Source organism: Juglans regia, chromosome 6 (genome assembly GCF_001411555.2).
Source record: "Juglans regia cultivar Chandler chromosome 6, Walnut 2.0, whole genome shotgun sequence".
NCBI lineage: Eukaryota > Viridiplantae > Streptophyta > Magnoliopsida > Fagales > Juglandaceae > Juglans > Juglans regia.
This window is the reverse complement of record NC_049906.1, coordinates 26,558,451-26,583,268: the sequence shown is the minus strand read 5'-3', so window position 1 is coordinate 26,583,268 and position 24,818 is coordinate 26,558,451. Positions and strand designations below refer to the sequence as shown.

The following is a 24,818-nucleotide window of genomic DNA, read 5'->3' as shown; positions in this document are numbered from 1 at the left end:
ATCAAGCATAGATGTTCATCCTCCTCAACCTCATCGACTTCACAAATTAATAATCTTACTAAAGATTTAGAAGCTGCACAGCGTGAGAATGAGTATATGAGGTCAAGACAGCAAGAGTTAGAGTCTCTCTTAGAACGACAGTCTCATTTAGAGACGCATTTGTAGGACCAATAGAGAGACCAAGAGGAAAGAATACGCAGTGAAGTTCAAGAGCAAGTGCAGCGGGAGATGATGGTGTAAATGGAGCATGTTAGGTCTGTGAGGCCCCCAGATTCCGCTTGGGATAGGACGGACATCCGAAGCGTCCGGACATGCAACACAAGGTTACCTGCCCCCATTCATGACATATAAGATGCAATGTTCCTAACATGCATATAGTATTATGCAATATTCGCAGAGGATAATTTTTTTTTTTTTAGCAATACTATGCACCAAACTTATAATATCCCAAATAGTTAAAACATAAACCATGCATACCTAAAACATCCACGATTACAGCACAGGTTTTAGAAGATTGTAATCACAAAACAACAGAGTCTAGTCAAAATACACTATTGAGCTAGTTCGTTGAGTAATTCTCGTAACTCGACTAACGATGCCGGAATACTATCCAAAGACCTAACTATGGAGGTTGCAAGATCCGTATTGCGTTTATGACGTCTAGTCAACCTTCTCCAGTCTGCCAGTGTCTGCTCCCTACTCTGATCCTGACACATCGCCTACCATTCGGGGGGAATGGTAGTTGGGACTACCATGGTGAGACTTGATTATAAATCTCAGCAAGTTAACAGGAAACTTTCACACAGGTTAATGATGCATGCATGAGACTAAAAGCATGAATGCATAATCAAAGTCATAGCATAACTTGACTTATAGCATGGCATAAATGACATAACTTGAACTGAAACTAAAACTTAGCTTGACGTGACATGGCATATACATGAACTTAAAACATAACATGGACTAGCAACATAGCATGAATGTGAACTTGAAACATAAAATGGACTTGAAACATAGCATGAACGTGAACATACATAATTTGAACATGAACTTGAACATAACATGAACCTGAGCATGACATAACATAAATTTAAACTTGAAACATAACGTGAACGTGAACATGACATAACATGAATGTGTACTTAAACATAACATGATATAAACATAAACTTGAAACATATTCTTGTCTCATGGGGTCACCATGATTGAGTAATCTTATCTCATGGGGTTACCATGATTGACATGAACTGAAACTTGACATGAACGTAAACTTGAACATAACATAACGTGTAACATGACTTGAATATGAAATACATGAACTTGGAATCTTTTTCAATAGACTTAATCAGAAAGTGACAATACGGGTGCTACAAGGGTCCCCTTGAGCTGTGTGTCCCTGTCGATTACCGCATCATAACACATGTGTCTATACCAGCTGTGAGTGCGTTAATACGTACTCCACAGTTGTTGTGGCCCCACATATTCTACGTGTCACAATTGTTGTGTCTCACGTAGTGTATGCTCCACAGTTGTTGTGACCCCATGAATTGTTTGTGCCATACTTGCTGTGGACACACGTAACATAAAGTATGGCTCCATCGGCGTTAGTGCCTGGCACGCTCTGGTGACCAGCTAGTTAGGCCCCATTCGCAACCTATTGACTGTACTTCGTCAACCCAGAGAATTTCACATCTATTTAGACACTCCAGCATGAACAAAGGAGTTCCACTAGGATATTACCCCATCCTAACACTTAGGGTCGTGATTGACATGAATAACTTAACTGGCATACATGACATTTTGTAACGTGATGTGACATGAACGTGACATAAAAGACAGAAGTCCTGACATAGCATAACGTGACATGAACATAAGACAATAGGCATGACATACTTTGAGACATAAATGTAATAGAAAATATTTCATGACATGGCATATATGTAACAGACAATATTCTGTAACTTGGCATAACATGTAACAGACAATATTTCGTAACATGACATAACATGTGATAGTGAATATTACGTGACATGAAATACATGTAACATATGGCATACGTAATGTGACATACTTGCAACATATAGTAACATGAGACAAAATATATTATGTAACAGATAAGTATTTCGTGACAGAATAATTCATGCAAAAGATAAACATGGGATCACATAGCATGACAAGGCATATAAAACAACATACAAACAAAAATTGTTGTTCCCTTACCCATCACACATACATAGTAAACTGATAGTAAGTTAAGAGCTAACTTACCTTGATAGTCGCTTTCTACGAGAATAAGCGCGAAACACGAGGAACTGTAAGAGGTTATTCTAAAAGTTAGAAATTTAATACTAACAATTAGAAATGTAAAAAGAGAAAAATTAAAGTAAAATTACCATTATACCCTCTACTTGTGGGACAATGACCATTTTAACCCTAACTTAAAGATTTCACATCTTAACTCAAAAAATTACCAAAATTTACATTCCTCATGTAAATTTTGTCTTAGACTAAAATATCAATTCAGAAAAATTTAAAACTATTCAAAACTATAGAAAACTCACTATGGCCGAAACCTACATAGGTCATTTTCTCTTAATTTTGGTTCAATTCTTTCAAAATTCAAAACTCATGATTAAACCAAAATTTTGTAAGAAAGATCTTCCTATCCTAAGTTTAAAAACACACTTAAAAAAATCCATTAAGAAAAATCTAATCATCAATACCAAAATTTTTGTAAAAAAATCAAAACTTTTTAAGAAAAGTAAACCCTTAAATCACAAGTTTTGACTTTAATAAAAACATGTCCAAGAATTCCAAAAAACTCAAATCTTACTTCTAACATATTCAAAACATAATCCTAAGATCAACCACACTTTAAATCATCAAACAAAGTCACCAAAAATCACACAACAACACTTGGAGTTCTTGGTTTTAAACTTAGTCCAAACCAAAAGCTTTCTCTCAATTGACTTTGATCAATCTCTTGATCCATGGCTTAAAGACATGTGATCTTCAAAATAAAATATCACATGGTTTGAAAATGTGTTCTAAAGAAGATCCAACCATAAAACTTAAAATCACATGGCAAAAATTTAATAAAACATGGATCTAACCCAAAAACATCAAATTTTAGGTCTAACCAAAATCCTCTTGCATAGAAAATCATATCTTTAAAACTAATTTTAAATATCTTCAAAATAACATCCTAACATGTATATAAGAGGCTTAGGATCATCATATAAAAATATCAAAACCTTTGGAATAAGATTAAACCACGAAATATTCAAACTTTCATCAAACAAAAACTGTTTTTCCACTTCCAGTTTTCAAGTTTCTAAATCTAAAGAAATCTATCATCAAAAGTTTTATTCATAAACACATGTTAAAAACACTCCATAAAATTTTCGGACCAAGATATATCCATTAGCTTGGTCAAAACTTCCAAAACATAACATACTCTCTAGTTTCGAATGACCTTTCCATGGTTAAAATACTTTAGACCCATCAAATGAGCATGGAATGAGGCAAATAAGATATCCACGGAAACTACACTCAAATATGAACAACTGTTATGAAGGAGTCATCTTGAGAAAATACTTGCAAAGGATTGAAAATGGCAACGCAAAAAGACCCAAAAATCTGGTCGAGAGAGCTCTTTTAGGTTTCTCTCCAAGAACAGGGGAAAGAAATAATAAAATGGAGAGAAGTATGTCTTGCACGACTTTAGACTCCTGGAGGGGGAAGTTATGGGCTTGAATGAGCATTGATTGGAGGTGGCTATGTGACATAAAGTGGAGAATAGAGAGAAGCAAGGACTGCCTGCAACAGCTGTGAGAGATGGAGGTTGATGAAGTGGATTTCTTCTTCACAACAAGGCACTATTGGGTGCAGCCAATGGCAGTGAATGGTCTACCATGTGGGGGAGGAAACTTGTTCAAGAAGCTTTGCCAAGGTGGCCAATTTCGTGGGTCTTGTTGGGCCCCAACTAAGTGAGCTTCAATTTGGGGTTTAAAGGGGGTTTGGTCAGGGTTTGAGATGCTACCATGCCCAAAACTAATTTTTCTTGACCCAATCAAATTTCCAAGGTTTACAAGGTTGGAGAATGTTGTCATAACAAAGATTTGATTAATTAATAGCATGTGGAAGTGATTTAATCAAGTGATTAAACACAATACTAGAAATCAGATTAAAAAGGGTTTGGAGGCCAACTTTAGGGTTTGGGGAAACCGTTTAGGATTTCGGTTTCAATCAACCTTTTGGGGTTTCAATTGGATTCCAACCATTTAGGGTTTCGCTAGGATTGAAACCTTCTTTGGTCTGGCACAATTTGGTTGATCAGATGAAACAAAACTTTGCTTAGGTGGCATGATCTCACATCTTGACTTCCTTTACAAATTCATCTAATGGTTCCTCTTTGTGCCAAGTCTCTAATATTATTCACTATGTATGGCTAAGATCTTTCCAAGTGTCCAAATAAAACTTCTCTAACCTAATTTCGACATTCCACACTGTGATTTTGAAAATATTATATTGGATGCGCTTATCGAGGTTACTATTTTCTAAAAAAAAAGTATAATAAACTTAGTACTGAAAAATTCTAAATATTCATATTAACTTATAATGAAAATCATTTACTAAAATTCAACCTCGAAGTGCCCCTAAAAATAATTTCACAATTTTGAACAGCCGTTTCGTCCAAAATTATAAAAATTGACTATTGTGCCATAAAATCATAAATAATCAACTGAGTCTAATGGCGTAGACCAAAACAAATTCTGATACTTCTAACTAACTCAAATAATTAAACTAATATTTCTAACACCCTAGCGAGTGATAACACTGACTATGTTGACAGACTGAAACCTGCGCGATTGGTCGATTCGTAAAAAACTTATGGAGTTTTCACGAGGTTCCTAAAGTCAATAGGAATTGCACTAGTGAATTTCTAGCGGACTGTTACAATGTCGTTGCAATAGAATTGCGGTGGGCGAGAAAAAAATAATAAATAAATTTTATAAATGGTGGTGGCTAGTTTTAATATCTAATTTTAAAATTTTATAAGACATTGTTATTTTTTAATTGATGGTATATAATATGATACAATTGGTATGCTTTTAAATTTTATGAAATTAGTATTTCTGATTTGTACGTTCGAATGTGAATACATAAAATTGTATATTAACATTCGAATGTAGGCATCTACATTCGAACGTACTAACCCTCAAACGAACAAAACGTTCAAATGATTAAACGATTAACGTTCGAACAAACCTCCAAATGTACCACTTGCATTCAAATGCTCCTTCGTTTACATTCGAAATAATGTCCGAACGTTAAACCAATTACTTTTGAACATTGGTCCGTTAACGTTCGAATGGAAATTCAAACGTTTATTATAATTAACGTTCGGACGCATAAACGTTCGAACGTAAATATAATACGTTCGAACTATAATCATTCGAAAGTCAACTTCTTTCATTCGAAAGCCAATCGGTCGAATTGCCGTTCGAACGTTCAATTAGAAGACCAAACGTTACTTTATATGATAGTTCTCAACAGTCACAAAAAATGGGAACATTCGAACATTCGAACATTCAACCAAACGGAACACCTCAAACCGTCATTTTAGTGACGGTTTAACAATAAACCGTCACCAATTGTTTTCTGTGACGCACATTAGGTGACGGTTTCAAATCGTCACCAAATATCTTTAGTGATGTTTTGGCAATTTTTGGTGACAGTTTCCTCTGTCACAAAAGATAAATTGTGTTGTAGTGCTTGTACATCATTTATTTTTGCAAGGAGCGGTATTATTAGAAAGGTAAAGAGACAACTAACCTTTGACACATGATCATCCAATCTCCAAATATAAGAAAGAGTTAGAAAAAGTAGAAATTAGATATTTGTACATGATTTAGTCAACCATTCATCATTTCTTAGCCATGGGAATGGGATGAATAAACAATGCTGACACGCGGTCCTTAGTCTCACAGTCTCCAATGCCATGCCCATCTCCATGCTGGTATATAAACTGAGACACCCTTGCAATGTTTATTGCGATCTCATTAAATGTTTCAGAGAATAGAGAACTTGCAATGCATTTTCCATTTATCGTCTTCCACGTTGCACTAATCATGGACCTCATGTATTGACGAGCGTCTTCCTCACTAGCACCAGTGTCGTTCATGTAGCATTGGATTGATTTAGGATTATCCCCCCTCTTTAACTCGTCCTAAGTTATGTACAAAACACAAAAATATGTTATCCTATGTTCATGTGAAGTAGTAGCCCAATAAATTGTTGATAAAAGAATTAGGATAGTGTGTTTGGCAAACCGAAGATGTTACGAGATCATCTGCAAGTCGCATAATGAATGATGATACACGAATTATATCGGGATACTCTTCCAATGAATCCAAGGCTTCCTCTGTTATGAGATTTGTGACGAAAAAATAACAATGTACCATTATGTTTGGTATTGCTATTGTGATCCATCCACATTCAAAGTATTCTTGAAGGCTTGGTGTATATCCATTGTAAAACCAGTTTGCCTCCAACAAATAAGATCTACATATATCTGCCCACTATAAGATTTGTGATGGATCAAAGAATTAGAAGAGTTAAAATAGATAATTAGTTCTATGGCTATATATACTACAAGAAAAATAGGTATTTGTGAACATTTTTTTTAAAATAGTCATTTTGCTGAAAATAACAGCTCACAAATAAGCAGTTTTCTTGTAGTAGTGCGGTAAATATTGATGAATAAAAAAGTCTAGGCCTTATCGCCTTTTTCATGTACCAAACGATGTTGCATCCCTTTTCCTTGAGCGTGTCAAACGCCATTTCATTAACCGTGTTGTAGATAGAAAGGAAACAAATTTGCATATAATAAGGAAGTTGTTCCATTGCATTGACATCCCATCTAGATCACATGAACAAATTACATATAAGTATTTGCATCAAAGATAAGTGGTCATATTGGAAGTATTGGAGGTGTGCAATGTAACCATTAATACAAACCTTTCAACAACATCAGTGAAGAGCTTAAGTTCTTCTAAAGTGCCATAGACATCATAGACATCATCTAATATTGTCAACAATGCACTGAGTTTTGTTAACATTCTCCTCTCATATCCAAATTGAGGTTGAAATAATGCTCCCGCTGCCCAAGGGAAATTCTCCACCACTCTATCCCGTGCAAAGCTCAAATCTCCAAGGCCAGTGCTCCTCGACCACCTTTTGTATGAGACAAGAAAATAATATCATTTTTATAACTAGAGCATATATTGCAGTTTACCTCCATAATCTAGTATATATCAAGCAAGGGGATGTTTGGCCAACATGAGAATTCTCAAAACTTCTTGTAATTTCATTCCCACAATACTCAAATACAAAAGACTTTTCAATTTCAAATTTTCAACATTTTTATCTAATCATTACAACATCGGTATTCAAATACAAAAACCAATATAATTTTTACTAACTTCCAAATAAAATTAAAATTAAAACATAATATTAAAAAAAATTAACTTGATAATACTTTTGTTCAACTTTCTCTCTTCTTTTCCAAGAAAAAAAACACATCTTCACTCAAACCATTCCACTATTATTTACAAGATTTTGAAATACTTCAAGCATCCAAACATGCCCTAAATGTCCTCATAGCTCTTGAGACTAAGATCCAAGTTATAAAATGAGCATAAAATGTCTTTTTACCTTGACACTTCTTTTAGATCTTCTTGGTGGATTGCTTGTACCATATTAAAATCTAGTTCTACAAGGTCAAGCAAGGTAGGGTTCATATATTCTCTGCTCCTATATGCATTAATGAACCACCTCGCTTCAAACCTTATCACTCTCCAATGCAGTGGAAGCTCTAGGGCATGATTCACCATCGTACAAAGATATTGATCTTTATTTTGATCCACATACTCGTTAAGGTGTTTGGTTGCAAAATTTCTTGCTTCCTCCAAGATGCTTTCGCCTTCTCTCAGGTGGAATGAGGCTTCATACAAAGCCAGCATTCCTTCAATATCAACACAAAAGCATTCTTTGAAATTTTCATTTTCATTGAAGAAACTTTTGAAACTCTCTGCAATCAAACGATGTAACACCCCGTATTTTAGTGTATTTTTACTGAAGGATTATTTTTATTTATTCAAAAATTTATCCTCTTATTTTAAAATTGGTTGGATTTTTAGTGAGTTTATTTCTATGATTTTAATTTGGTGAAAATTATTTTTATGTGCTTTCTTAATATTTATTTATTGTTGTGCATTTAAATTGCTTTTAATATTTAAATTAATTACTGTGAGATTTAATTATTTCAATTTGACTTTACCATTACGTTTAAATTATTTTATTTAATTTGTGGTTTTAAAATCGTTTCCGTTGGATCATTTTCGTGACCCAAGTTATGAGGACTGGACCTCATTTCTTTCCCTCTATTTTTCTCTTTCCTCTCTTTCTTCTTTTCTTTCTTTTCTTTTTCTTTCTTGCTTTTTCCCTCTTCCCTTTCTCCCTCTCTCCCGTGCGTTCGTCCCCTCTCCCAGCCCGCCGCCGTCGAGCCGCCGTGGTCGACACCGCCCCCTCCATTTGGTTCCCTGCCGCCGGCCGACCTCCCTACCAACCTCACTTCCATCCGAGCCACCGTTAGCCCCCACGCACCCTTGAAGCCGCGGCCTTCACCGCCTTCGCGCCGCCGTCGCGCCACCATTGGCCACCATCTTCCTACCACTTCATCCCCGACCTCTTGGCAACCCATTGGACCCAACCCCGGCTCCGATCCGTCACCGGTGAAGCCCCACCAAGTCCATTTCCGATTTGTACATTTTTGGCCTTAAACCACCATTTGCGCCGTCATCCACGGCAAACCACCACCACCATTGGCTTCACCGACCTCTCTAGGCCCTACCCTATCATTTTGGGGTCTTCGTTTGTCTCCGTTGAAAAGTGGGTATTTGTGACCCACGGCCACAGTGTATTTTACACTGTGGTGTTGCTCAGACGTCGCCTTTTTCAGCTTCGTGATCCTCCGGAAATTATCATATAGCGCTGTAAGTATTTCTCCAAAGAATTCTCATGAATTTTATGTATTTTTGCACTAACCCATTTCACTGTATTTTTTTGGCATGCCGGACTGAGTCCGAGGAGTACGGGGGTCGGATGGATTTATGATTGGAGTTGTTTGGGTTGGTTTGATTGGATTGGTTATTGGTTATTGAGGAATGTGGATTTGTGTTGGTACATGTGCATATCATTATTTCATGCATGATCATGTTTGTAAAGAAAACTGGGTTTTCGTGTATTGCATTCATGCTCATGTGTGATTTGGAAAGTTATGATTTTATGTGAGAATATTTTTGGGTGCGTGTGTATCACGACCCCAAGCCGAGATGGGGCATTATCTCGGTGGAGCTCCTCTGGTTACTCGGGAGCGGAATAAACTGAGTAACGTCTCCTGGATTGTCGCTGGGCAACAATGGGATCGGACGAGAGATTCGTGCCGACTCCGTGGTCCTTCTGCTGGCGGGGACTAAAGGATGTCTGGCCATGTACGCGCTGGGCGCGGAACTGGGCATCGTTCGTTGCGTAGTGAGTGCTCGGCCATGAACGCGCTGGGCGCGGAACTGGGCATCGCTACGAAGCCAGGACGTGCAGATGGTCCCTAGGGGAGGCCATGGTGCATAGGGTATTGACGGATTAATTGGCTATTTTCTGGAAAAATGGTGTGAGATGGATTTTGTGTAAATCATTTTCTGGGAAAATGTTTTACGGATTATTTTTGGGCCAAATGAGATTTTTGGCGTGTGTTGGAAAATTATCATTTTCGGGGAAAATGATGTTTTGAGGAAAAATGCATATTTCATCATATGCATGCATGTTAGTTGTATTAAATGCATTTTATTCCTGAGATTATTTTTGGGTTATACTTACCTGCGGTACCATTCTGTGGTAACGCAGATTTTGATGCAGATGAGGAGGAGGAGGGCGAGCCTGAGGAGACGGCTCCGCCCGAGGAGTGATCTGGGATCACTGGTTATTGTTATTTTATTTTACCCTTCTGTATTTTCGGGACATGTGTTAACTTTATTTTGGATGACTGTATAACTGCTTTTAAATTTCTACTGATGTTTACTTGTATTTAAATTCTGGTACTTAGTTGACTAATCCGCTGCGTTGTTATTATACACTGTCGCTTGTACACACACTTGGCACTTACATTGGGATGTGTGACCGTGTTGTCATCATCCCGGCATCTCGATTTCCGTGTTTTCCTTACATGGGGGTCGGGGGCGCCACAAACAAAGCTCAACAATTGTTAAAAAATAACCCAGAGGTTATGAATATGATGTGAATTTATTTATTTATTTTCGTCAAAGCATTACTAGTATGTTGTTTACCTTGAGATACATCGTATCCTTGTTGTCTCAGTAGTCTAAACTCAATAGCTGTGGCATATAAACTCTGCTTCTCACAAATATCACCAATATGATGAGTATTGTATTTGTTTTCCAATATACTCCTTATTTCATCCTCAAAGTGATAAGATACTCCAAGTCTTTGCAAGATGTCAATAAGCTCAAGTTGCTTTATAGGATCTACCACTTCGTAAAACATCGTTGTTACTTCTCCCTTCAGCTTATCAATCTTTCGGGTGAATAACTGTAACACCCCGTTCCCGAAAAGACATTTTAGAATTTTCGAGGAGCCAGTGTGCTACTACTAAACTTAAATATAAAAAGCTTTTCCTTTTTTAACAACGCGCCAGATACGAAAGAATTCCATAATATAACAAATTTCAATAAATACTGAAAATTCAAAATAAAGTCTGCGGAAGCATTTTAAAAAAAATACAGAAGTCTTATGTGCTTATCAAAATAATTTATTTAAACCATAGAAATAATCATAGCAAAATCTATCTAGGTCTCAGCCTTGTCTCCCGGAGTCAAGTCCTGTCCTGCAGTCTCATCTTCATAAATGTCATCACCTGGGGGTTTTAAAAACATGAAAACAAACTAAAATGAGTCGAATACTCAATAAGCAACACATCATACAGTAAACATAATAAACATAAGGTGTCTTGAAAAGCGTGCATATTCATAAATACATGCATAAAAATCATGAGCATGAACATTAACTTATCTTTCACTTATCATAGGCCGTTACCCACTGTTGACCCCCGTGAGTTAGGGTTAGCGAATCTAAAAAGATTCCGATTCCGCCCGTGGCCGCGGGTTGTGGAATCCATACATAAGGAAGACAATACTGGGTGCACTACCAGCATGCACGACCTGGCAATGCAATATGCCCATAACATAGGTACCGTTTTCATATCATAACATAGGCCGTTACATATTTTATCAAATCATACTTGCATACTTGTCATTTCATAGATTTCAAAGAAATCACATACATACTTGTTATATCGCATCATAGATTTCAAACAAAATCGCATTCTTTCATAAACGTCGTGATACATGTTTCATCGTATAAAATCATGATTTTTTTCATAAATATTTTATGAAATAACTCTCTCATAAAATCATGCATTTCCTAAATAATTTTATGAATAATCTTCCACAAATAATCTTTCACATAAAATCATGCATTTAATAAATAATTTCATCATGTTTTGGGTACGTAAAAAGGGGCTTCCAATAAAGGGCATACATGCATAATATCTTTTATAAAAAGACAAACAGCTCACTGTACATAAGTATAAGGATATGATCATGCTACTTACCTTGCAACGCTAAACCACTATTTTCGGCACGAAATCGGTCGCCTATAAAAAAAAACACGTAATTTACATAAATTTCTAATTAAACAAGTGATTCTAATTAAAAACCTAACTACTAAAATAGTCTATATTTTCTAAACCTAAACACTTCCCGACACTAAAATAGCCTTACCCGTTAGTCTTAAATAAGCAAGGATATTTTTGGAAAATAACATACTGTACAAGGGCATTTTGGGAAAATAAAATAGAGGGGCATTTTTGGAATATAACTAACCTAAGGAAAAAGAAAGATTTACGGGTTGCATGATCCGGTTTACGCGTGAAAGGAAAATGCATGCAATCGGGTAAGGTGCGATGCTCACCGAGAGAGGAAGCTGATGCGCGGCGGCTCTGGGTGGCTGGGGAAGGACCGGAGACGGGAGTGGATTCTCTGGGCAGTGGTGGTATGACGCCGAGAGGAGGAGAGTGGGAGTTGACGCCGAGAGGAAGAGAGCGGGAGCTTGAACAAGCCGCAAACAAACCGAGAGAAAGAGGGGGACGACGACGGTCGAGGCTTACCGGGACGGAGTGGGCTCGACGGAGTTAGGCTGGTCGGTACTTTCTGTGCCGTGGGAGAGGTGGTTTGGTGTCTCTTACGGTGGCTACTGTGGAGAAGGTGACAGCATGCTCTGTTTCGGACGTGCAAAAACAGTGGTGCGTCCGTGGCTGCTACGGCGTGCCTTGGCGGCTGAGGGTGGTCCGAAATATTCTATGGTGGTCAGAGGCGAGTTCTGTGGCTAAGGGTGGCTGGCTGTGGCTCACGGTCGGAGAGCTCAGTGCTCTGTTTTTGAGGGCTAAAACAGGGGAGGATGCAGCGGGTTTAAGGCTTTTTCAAGGGCGGGCCATGCGGTGGTTCAGTGCGTGCAGTGGCGCAAGTGAAGGCTTGGCTGCGGCAAGGTGGTGCTGCGGTTTGAGGGGAGGAGGTTTTGTGGCAAGTGCTCTGTGTGCGTGAGTGTATAAATAAATGCAGTGTCGTGCAAGCGGAGGAAAGAAAGGGGCCGTGCATGTGTACGTTTGATGCGTGAGAGGAGGATTCACGATGGGGCATTGCGGCTTGCATCCGTATGAATATATGTTTGAGAACCTAGAAGAAAACCCGAGAAAAAAAAGAGACGTGCGAGTGCATATGCATGTGAGTGGATTAGATTTCACGTTTGAAATTCAAAGAAGAGAAAATAAAAAAAATCCGGATAATAGTAAAGTCAATACTTGAGTTTTCATGAGGGGCCATGCTTTGGAAAGGATGAGGTACATCGCCACCTTTTCCTCTTGTTAAAGCTGAGACGGGTCTTTTAGGTGGGAGCAATGTAGAGGGTTTGCAATTTTGGATTGAATCAAGAATGCTAACATCCATTAATCTGTAGGCCATTAGTGAAGCTTTGCTTCTCTGTTTAAATGGATTGTTGTGGAACATACGCTTAAGCCTTCAACCATATGACCTTTTTATATCACTCCTGGCAATCATCTCTTTGTGACGGTATCATGTCACAGTCATGTACGAATTTCAAAGAATCATGGATATATCATTAGAGTATTTATTTTATTTTATTTGGTATAGTCTTAGAAAATATTTGTCAAGGGAGGCTGATGAGGGTTGGTCGGCGCTGCTACTATATTTTAAGTCTTTAAGTTAAAAATTTATAACTTGCTTACCTGTGCTTGCATGTTACGTAACCGGCTATGTGTTTTATTCTTTTAGTAATATAATCTTTCGCTTAGGTAAGCGTAGGTTGACTTTTTATTTGATCCATAATATCTCGTCTATGGGGAACCGGAAACCTGGAAGACTTTGACGGTTGATTGGCCTACTCTCCTAGCCAGCCAAAAATATGAAACGGACAAGTTATATATCAAGAGTTTTTTTTACTTTTGGTATACTCTTAGAACATATTTGTCAAGGGAGGCTAATGAGGGGTGGCAGGCGCTGCTACTATATATATATATATATATATATTGGTTGTAATATATAGTTAGTAAAAAATACTTTCTTGAATAGTTTCTATTAGGGGTGGGCAGCGGGTGCCCGCCCGCTGCCCACCACCCACTGCACCGCCCTGTTAACCTCGCCCCCGCCTAGCCAGGACGGGGGATCCGCTCCCCACAAGCGGGGGGCGGGGCCCTTGGCCCATATGAAAGGGGCGCTGTGGAGGCGGGGGACGGAAGGGGCTCAGCCTCGCTCCATAAATCCCCCGCCCTGCCCTGCCCTGCCCCCGCATATACAAGGGGAACCCAGCCTCCAAGTCGCCAAGTTTTCAGCTTTACATTTTTACTTTTCCCGAACGCTCTTCAACAACTCAGTCCCTCTTCTCTCTCGATCTCTCTTGCCTTTGAGCCTCTGCCCCTCCTATGTAGATGAATCCACTGCTTCAAACCTCTTTGTCTTCTTCCTCAAAATCTCCTTCCTCTGACCAGTTTCATTTGCAAGACTCTTTATTTTGCAGGTTCTTGAAGCTTTTGTTTTCCTTACATGTATTTGACAAGAAACCAGATTAATAAGGATGGAAAAGAAGAAACCAACACGTCCACGAGCTCCATAGACTACAGAGGTCAAAGCCTGTTTCCAAATCTTCAAACGAGTTGTTTTGCTCCCCTTCGAGTTCGCTTTGTGCTAAAAGCAAGTCCCTCTTCTCTCTCGATCTTCAAACCAGATTTTCCCTCTCATTTTCTTTTGGGGGGTTTGATTCCGTCGGCAAGTTCTGGGGTTTGGTTTCAATAGTTTGTCGTTGTGGTTGGAAAAATGGTGGACACTGGACACAGTAGTAATCGATTAGGGAGGAGAGGGGCCGGATAGAAGTCCATCCCCGCACTCCGTGCAGTGGATGGGGTACACCGCCCTCGCATGGATGGGGCCAGATTGCAGGAAAGAAATTCCCAGCCCCGCCCATGTGGGGGCGGGGGTTGGGGAAGGGGTGGCCCCGTCCCATAAGGGACGGGTAGCACCCCTAGTTTTTTTAAGGTGTGCAACTACACCCACCGATTAGCATCGCCAAAAAAATTCACTGAACGTGCAATTTTTTCTTTTGAAGGTTTTTTCAAACATCTTTTTTTCAACCCTTTAACTATTTAAAAAAAAATTATAAAGTCACTAAGAAACACCCTTAACCATTAAAAAAAAAAGACTATTAGTAGCTTTTGTCGATGATATTTTTCAATAGGAATAGCTTCTCTCTTTTTTAAGAGCCTGTGCTAGCATGGGTATATTTATAAGACTAAAGTAAATAAAATTATATAATTAGAAATGATGCATTAAGTTAAAATGAGTAAGGGTATGTTAGGGTGTCAAATTCATATTAATTTATCTCAAACTAATTATTGTTGAGACTTATTATTTTTTCAACTACGCATAAAATGTAAATATATCTCAGCTTATTTCTTACATTTAAACATATATCTCAATCTATTCCATATATTTAAAAACATCTCAATGTAGGGACCCATAAAACATTACAATTCACAGATAAGTACAAAAGAGCAAGCAAATAAGGAAATTAATATTTACAACTTGGAGTGTATGACACATCCTCCTCGTCACAGCTGACATTGTTTGATTTGATTGATAGGATACATTTAAAATTAAATAAATATGTGTGACGTCAACGATATGAAAATGGTATCTTTCATATATAATATTGGTCTCATAACAATGATGTAAGAAGCAGGTGTTATTTGATAATGCCGTGAAATGAGATGAGATATAAAATTCTTATCTCATCATTATAATTTTTTATATTATAATTCAAATCCCAATTCTACTTTTTTTTTTTTCATTTTTGTCAAGGTCCCCCACCCCCACCTTTCACTACAACAAATTAGATCTTTTGGAACGAAAATTTTCGTCCCAAAAGACTGGGATTTCATCCCAAAAACTTTTTTGGGACGAAAAAAACTATCCCAAGTTCGTTCCTATAAAACTGTCCCAGAAGGTATTTTGGGATGGAAATGACAAATTCGTCCCAAAAAATATCTTTTGGGACGAAATTAAGTTGGGACCCTTCGAACATAATTTTTTTTCTGGGATGATTTAAATTCGTCTCAAAAATTCGTTCAAACGTTGTAAATAACGTTTGAACCATGAGTAATTGTTCGAACGGGTATTTCATGGCCGGTCGATCGATACCAATCCGTTCGACCAAAAACACATGAAGAAACATTCGAACAAAAAAATTTATGATCGAATGTAAATAGTGAATTGCCTGTTTGGACGGCACATAATTTTTACTGTTCGAACTCTAACTTTTAATGTTTGAACGGTTGTGTCCATTTTTATATGTTCGAACATTTGATGAGAGTTCGAACGTTTATTATTTTCTTGGACAATAATACCAATTTAAAACCAAATAGATATTTATATTTCAAAAATACATTACAAATTGTTCAATATAAATAAAACTAATCTAATAAGTCGGAACTAAATAAATAAAATACTAATAATACTAATAAAATTATCAGTACATGATACATAATTGTTCAATATACAAAAACACTTATAATGAAATTCAATTGTTTGGAGGCTTGAATTGTTGCATAAGCATCTGCATTTGAAGCTGCATCTGTCTTTGTTGTTCTTGCATTTGGAGTTGCATCTCTCTTTGTTGATTTTTTTGCTGTTTTATGCGCATCTCCATGTCTGCTTGTTTTGTCAATTGAGCCTCTAACTCTTGCTAATTTGCCATCAATTCTTCAATCCTAGAATTTGCATTCTCTAACGCAATGGCAGTAGTGCTTGTTGTTGATGAAGAGCCTGAAGGCTTTACACAGCAACCCAAACCCCTCAAGTAGCCTGAACGTTGACCCATAACTTGTGTAAAAATTTCAACATCACTTGTTGATGAATTATGATCTGATGCTACTTTAGCACGAAGGACAACCATAAAATTAATATTGACACAATAGTTTAAATATGGTTAATTAAAAGAAATTATAATACTTACATAATTCTCACGAGCATCTGGATATGTCCACTCTCCATTACTATTAGTATGTGATGCAACGTATAATTTTGTCAGATCATAATTGGTGTCTGACTCTTGCTACAAGAGACATTGTTAAGATATAAAGTCTATATTAAAAACAAACTACATAGAATATAAAAAATAAAAAAAAAGTACATTACCAATTTCTGAGATAGGCGATGGAAAGATCTTGAGCCTGCATGATGATGAATCTTTGACTTTGATCTATTCGTTTTATTTATAGAACTTCGCTCCTGCATAGAAGTTGTAAAAGTTAGTAAGTGAAAAATTACAAATATGACACAAATAATTCATTTAATTTACCTTATATGATGGATCCTCAAATATGTCGCAAAATTTTCCCCATTCTTCAGCTCGGACATCCTAAAAAGGATGCTGGCATGCATATTCCTTATTCTCGTACTTCTTGTAATGCTTGTGACATCTTGCCTTATACTTGCGGAATGTATTACATATAAGCTCTTCAACAGTCATACGCTCCTCTCTTCGACCAAAATTTAGTTCAAAGTCATCATTGAAAAAGTATATATACAAAGATATTATCATTTAGAATATTAAATAATATGAAAAAAAATATTTTTATTTAAATATTATGTACCAAATAAAGCTTCTTTATAAGCTCTTTCACATCTTGCAGGACTTTATGCCATAAACTCGTAAGCAAAGGTGCATAAGTCCGTGTAAGAGCACCCATATGTGAAGCAAGCCAAGCTGCTTGTTGTCCCTCACCTCTGGTATGTTCGTCAGGAATGTTAATCTTAATCTTACCTATTTTATGATATTTTTCCAACGTCACGCCTCTAGTAGTGCCTCGTCCGTGAAGAGTACTATGTGTTATCTCTATAAAATAATATTAGTTATTTACCTTGTATCAATTATCATATATCTTAATTAAAAAAATGAGTATTAGCTATTTACCTTGTTCCGTAGAGTCAGTCTCTAATGGTGAGTCAGATGGAGAGCTATGAACAAGTGGAGATAGGATGCGAACTTCCTTCCTCTTCGGTGGCATAATTGCGAGATACTGTATAATGTGAACACAAAACTGATCAATCATCTGTATCAGTTTCATCCATAGATTCGCTTTCATCATCTGTAGATAGTTCAGATGAGTGAACACTTTGATCAACTGTCGCTTCAACTATTTCAGCCTCAATATCTTCCCCATGTAATGGGATCATCTCATACTGGCTCAAATCCACAAATAAGTTAATGGCAGGTTGACTCTCTTGGTATGCTTCTTGAGTAGAGAGATCATCTTCTTCTTCATCTTGTCCCTCCGCCTTAGGGATAACGTCAAAAATATTTCTAGGAGAAAACTTTTGTACTACTTGCCATTGATTTCCTAACTGAGGATTGTATAAATAGAATACTTGAGATGCTTGGGAAGCCAAAATAAAAAAATAATCTTCATACCATTTTTTTGATGTATTAATAATTAGAAAATATTCATCCTGGCATTTTCCCTTACGAGGATTGCTTAAGTCCCACCAATCACACTTAAATATATAAACCACAAGCTCCCCCACATATCTCATTCCAATTATATCTATGATAACTTCGTAGAAATTAACATTCTCTCTATTATGACTCCCTTCGACAAGGACACCACTATTTTGTGTTTTCCTATGAAGTTTTCGATCAATTGTGTGATATCTACTTCCTCGAGAAATACATGCAGAATATTGAGCAGCGCGCCTCGAAGGGCCATGCGCCCAGTGCATATAGTTCGTCTGATATATCGTTCGGATTACTCGCATGCATTTGTATAGCCTACATATTAAATAAAGTATAAACATTCAACCGTGAACAATCCTCTCTATTTAAAATATGTTAGTGCAAAATTCCATCTGTATTATATTTATTACCCATTGTTTGAACCATTTCGGGAATGGTCTATATCATTTACTCCCAGTTCTTTTAGCACGTTAATATGATTACTGAAATTAAAAATTATCAACAATAAGTATATTTGCATAATTGTTTAATAAGTAAATTCAATGATTAATTAACAATTAATTTGATCTTACTTCAAGTGGCTCTCTATCTCTGGGCAATTATTTAACACGTATCACTGAGCTTTCTTGAACTCCCTTTCACACAAATTATAACCACGCTGAGCACCAAGTGGACGTACTTGTTGGGAAAATACATTAAATCTGTTCCGTTGTCTTGCTTAGTCAACATCAAAGTTTCTTTCTGGCCGATCAAACCTTGTGTCAATGCCATAGAAGTATTTGGAACAGAATGTATGCCACTCATCATCAATATATGTTTCTGCAATTGATCCTTCTAGACAGGCCTTATTACCCACTCTGCGTTTCAACTTTTCAAGAAACCGTTCAATGGGATACATCCATCTATACTGGACTGATCCTGCAAGTCGAGCCTGACGAGGCAAATGAATGGCTAAGTGAACCATGATATCGAAAAATGATGGTGGGTAAATACTTTCCAACTTACATAATATAATTGCAATTTCCCGTTCCATACGATCCAAAGCTTCTACATTCAACGTTCTAGCACATAAATTTTTAAAAAATGCACCCAACTCAATTAATGCAATCCACACATCTCTGGTCAAGAATCCACAGATACCAACAGGCAAGATACGTTGTAAAAATACATGACAATCATGGCTTTTTAGTCCAGTAATTTTCCAGTCATTTGTTCGCACACACCTTGTTAAATTCGAGGCATACCCATTCGGTAATTTAATCTTCTGCAACCACTCACAAAATGTAGCCCTTTTGTTCCTTTACAAAGTATACTACCTAATTGGCATGTAAACAGACGAACCATTTTGTTGCAAGTGCATTTCAGGTCTAATTCCCAACCGCTTTAGATCTTTCTGTGAGTTTATATTATCCTTTGTTTTACCTTCAATTGACATCAATATTCCTAACACATACTCGCATATATTTTTTTCAATATGCATAACATCGAGACTATGCCGCAATTTTAATGTCGACCAGTAGGGGAGTGAAAAAAATATACTTCTTTTTGTCTAATTGAACTCATTCGCACTTCGTTTTCTCTTCCGTTGTTTTTTACCAAAATCATTACTTCCGACATTCACAAACTTCTAATTTTCAGCGCGCTAATTTTCCCACCCGCACAAATTTCTACATTATCGTTCAATCGGCTAAAAATTCCGTTCGAACGGTAATCCAACAGTCTTTAATTGGCAGGATATTTTCCCACCACTGCAATCATCCGTTTGAACTATAACAAATAACATTTGAATAGTAATCCATCAGTCTTTAATTTGCGGGATATTTTTCCACCACTGCAATAATCCATTCGAACTATAATAAATAACATTCGAACGGTTATCTATAGTCATTAATTGGTGGGATGTTTTCCCACCATTGCAATAATCTGTACGAATATTTTTTTCATACGTTCAAATGCTACATATGTGTTCGATGGTTTACGAGTACTGTTCGAACACATCACCTTAATGTTTAAATATAATTTTTTTCATCATTAAATGAAAAGTACTATAAGATCATATATATTAGTTATATATGGTATTATATATATAGTAATATATAGTATCATATATATAGTAATCTATACTAAATATCATAGATATAGTATAGTATACTAACGTATACTATAAACATGTAAGATCATATCTATTAGTAATATATACTATTATATATATTAGTAATATATACTATATGATATATAGTAATATATACTATATATCATATATATCGTATCATATATATTATCCTATACTAAAGTATAGTGAAAAATATAAGATCATATGTATTAGTAATATATACTCACATATATATAGCCTCAAATATACTAAAGTCACATAATAAAGTATAGAGAAATTTATAAGATGATAGTATATTAGTAATCTATACTCTATGTATATGCTGTATAGTATCATATATAACTTATATAGTAAAGTATAATGGAATATATAGTATGATATATATTAGTTAAGTATAAACTCGTACCATATAGTACTATATGCTATCATATATATATATATATTACAACCTCATATATAACACTTTGATAGTAAAATATTATGATATATTACTATTATACTATAATAAAATACATATAAGTTATTATGTTTTCATTTAAAGTATTATACTGTCATAATACATATTACAGTATATATAATCTACTATAATAGTATATATATTATTTTAATTTATAGGATTATAAATATAATATACATTTAATATGAATTTTTACAAGACTTAAAACAAATACCGTTTGAACAATATTGTAAAACCGTTCGAATGGTAAAATATAATGTTCAAACGGTTATACACATATAAGTTATCGCGGACAGATATTTCTCTCACGCCGCCGTCCCCACCGTTTGAAAACGTGAGAAAATGTTTGAATGCCCATCAATCGCCTCCGTCTGCTGCCGTAATCAGCACCTATGTCAAACACACTTCCAGCCCAAGTGAAGGTATGCATTTTATAAGCTATTTTACCGTTTATTTTATGATTTTATGGTTTTATTTGTTTTTTTCTAGAAAAATTGTATTTTTTCATCAATAGTCACCGTAGAACACCATAAATCTATCGTAGGATATTTAGAAATGAAGAGTAGTATGCGTTTTGTCGAAGAAACCATGGAATCAATGGATTTTTGGGTGTTTTCATGGCTGCTGAGTTGACTCAGCCATGGCCGAGCTCGATCTGGTTTCCGTTCGAACTCGTTTGAACGATTTAACCCTTACGTTCGAACCCTCTATTAAGCGTTCGAACGGTTTTCAATTTTCGTTCGACCATATATTATATTCGTTTGAACGCTTTATATTAAATTCGAACCATTTTGTTTATTTTAGCTTATTAAATTGTTTTCATCGTTTTATTGAATTGTTCTATCAATTAATTTTTAAAGTATATAATTTTGTAAATCTTTTCGTTGTAATTAGATTTTATCACTAATGTTGAATATATATTTTATTTTTATAATTTCAGGTTCATAATAATGTCTTATAGGGGCCACAAACGTCGTAAATTAGGGGAACCTTCCATCCAAACAGTTCGAGAGCGGACTGTTTCATTTGAGCGACAGGTAAAACTATATGATTTTGTGGCTCTTATATAGGAGGGTCATTCCCTCCTATCAGTATTCAATGATCGTGGTTGGGCACCAATCTTAGATCAGCGAGAAGAAGGAATGGAGCTCATTTCCTACATTGAGATCGTTACTGAGTTCTATAAAGAGCTCGGTGGTGCTAGCCCAGACGATGGAGGGGCATACAGAATCTGTATACGAGGAGCTCCTATTATATTTTTAGCGGATAGACTCGCTACATATCTGGGTATTCTTAGGCTTCTTGATGCCTATCCGAACCTGCAGCCTAGAGAGTCTGATCCTTTAGGTGATGTAGAGATGTCTCAGGATAAAGGACCAGTTTACACAGATGAGATCAATACACTTGCTGATCATGAGGTCAGAGAGTTGATTGTTGGTCCAAATGCTCCAATATACGATGGGACGAAAAGTATTAGGCAGACAGATTTATCTTCTTTTTTTAAGATCATGAATTTGATCATTGCGAACAATATTGACCCTCGGTAGCACAAGGCTGAGGTCGGCATGGATCGAGCGAGATTTATGATACGGGTCACTCGTGGCATCTTGATCTACCTCGTGGGTTATATATTTGAGAGGATCTGATCAGAGGCACGGTTCATTACAACGGATATATTGCCATTTGGGATTTTCATCACTTGATTTTTGCTACATGCTGAGGTCATGGCAGAACCTGCCGAGCGTTCCCTGGAGCCGATGGGACCAATCAACAACATCACCCTATCATGGAGCACTGGACACTCGAGATTCTGTTTTCGTGGAGTTATTCCTGACAGGGTTGAGATTCAGAGAGATGCACAGCTGGGAGATACTTGAGTATCAGCTGGTGAGACATCTGCACAGGCCGAGACATCACGCACATCTACTCGTGAGTAGATGGTCGACATATTGTGTACTGAGATCGGCGTACACACATCAGCAGTAATTGATGTAGTGTATATTGCCATGTCTGAGTTGCGTACAGAGATTATGGCTATTGTCTCTAGGTTATGTACAGAGGTTAATGAGTTACTTACAGAGATTAATGCCAATAATGCAACTCAGGTCACACTCAGTACTTGACTGGCACAAGTAGAGAGATGATTAGCTGCAGTCAAGGATGTGTGTAGAGACCTCGCATCATAGTAGTTTCTATTTTTTATTTTTATATATATTTTTTGTTATAGTTATGGATAGTATATATGGTGTTTTGATAATTTGCTTCATTTATAAATTAAATATTTTGTCTTTTTTGGAGTAATTATTGATTTATATTATGTGGTGTATGGTTCATAATATTTATTTAACTAAAAATCGTATTTAACATAAAAGAAATCATTAAAATATTTTTAAATTAATTACATAAAATTAATTAATGAATTTGTTTATATGATATATTTTTTTTTATATTTTGAGTTTCGTACCGAGATTAATATTATACCTTTGAATGTATAAATATGGTGCTTGAATACGTTCTAACTAAATATATTCCGTTCAAACGGTTTAGAAACCTTCCTGCTATGTTTTGCCATCAAATATTTTCCGTTCGAACACAACAAATTTTCATTCGAACGGTTGTGAACTTTTCCCGCCATAATAAGTTACTTCCCCGCCAAGATTTAACTGGAAAAACTTTTTGAGACGATTTAACTCGTCACAGAAAAAACTGTTCGAATGGTATTTTGACCGTTCGAACGATTTTGTAAAGTCACAATTTTTTGGGATGAAATTTAAATTTCGTCCCAAAAGACGACTTTTGTCCCTAAATAATTTCGTCCCAAAAACTCAAATTTGTTGTAGTGTTTTGTACTCTCCTGTTTAATTTTAATGCAAGTATGATTAAAGATAAATAAAAGAACAGAATGCATCACATTAAAATTTTCCATTGATTTGAAATCCAACTTGAGGATTTGTTAAAAAACAGAATGCATCACATTAAGTCTAATAAATAGTTAAAAATTTATAACTTGCTTACCTGTGCTTGCATGTTACGTACGTAACCCATCATGTGTTTTATTCTTTTAGTAATATAATCTTTCGCTTAGGTAAGCGTAGTTTGAACTTTGATAAATCTATTTACTTTTTATTAGATCCATAATATCTCGTCTATGGGAAACCGGCAACTTGTAAGACTTTGACAGTTGATTAATTGGCCTAGCCAACCGTCTGGGGCAGCTATTCAACAAACCATAGAATGGCATCAACACCATTTCAGGTTGGGACAAGGGCTCCATATGCTATTTTAGGGTAAGAGACTTGTGAGTACAGTTTTAGAAGGGTTTATTTTCCTTAATCATGGGTTTGCATGGGCAGAAAGATGGGGAATTGGCAATGAAGATGGAACATATTCTTTTCCTCTGTGCTCGTGATTTTATTGGGCCTGAGATTCGTTTAAGGGCCCACCAAAAATATGAAACCGACATCTTATATATGGCCTATGATAGACGAGAAAAGTTATCTTGGATTGTTATTGTTAATTTGTTAGCGCTTTATATAGGCGCGGATTATTATTGACAAGGATTGTGTAATGGAACCTCCAAATCTTTGGATTTTCGATTCGAAGTAATAGTAAATATAAAGAGTACGGGTAAGAGGATGTAAACTCAGTATTTTAACGAGGTTCAACTCCATTGCCTACGTCCTCGCCTCAAGCTACCCCTTGAGGATTCCCAAATTCACTATCAAATCTCCTTCAGGTGGACAAGAAAACCTATTACACATTTGAGTAGTTTCACTATAAAGAATCTATGTAGAACACCTTCCACACTTGCAATCACCTTACACGTGTTGATCAATGTCCATTCCCTGTGAAGAACATCTTCTACACACACAAGAGATATACACTCCATTTTACTGATACAAGACCTGATATTGGGTAGTTATCAGAAAACACTCATCAATGAGTGGAATAAGAACAATATAGCTCAAAGCTATTTCTCTCTCAAAATCAACAAGGGTTAAGGCTCAGTGTTTAGATAAGAGAGATTGAAAG

The 24,818-nt window shown here is 36.4% G+C and overlaps 1 pseudogene; it reads right to left on the bottom strand.

The window, feature by feature from the left end:
• Positions 1–5,929: 5,929 nt before the first annotated feature.
• The window catches only part of LOC108997547, a 43,370-nt pseudogene continuing 24,481 nt past the window's right edge, over positions 5,930–24,818 (bottom strand).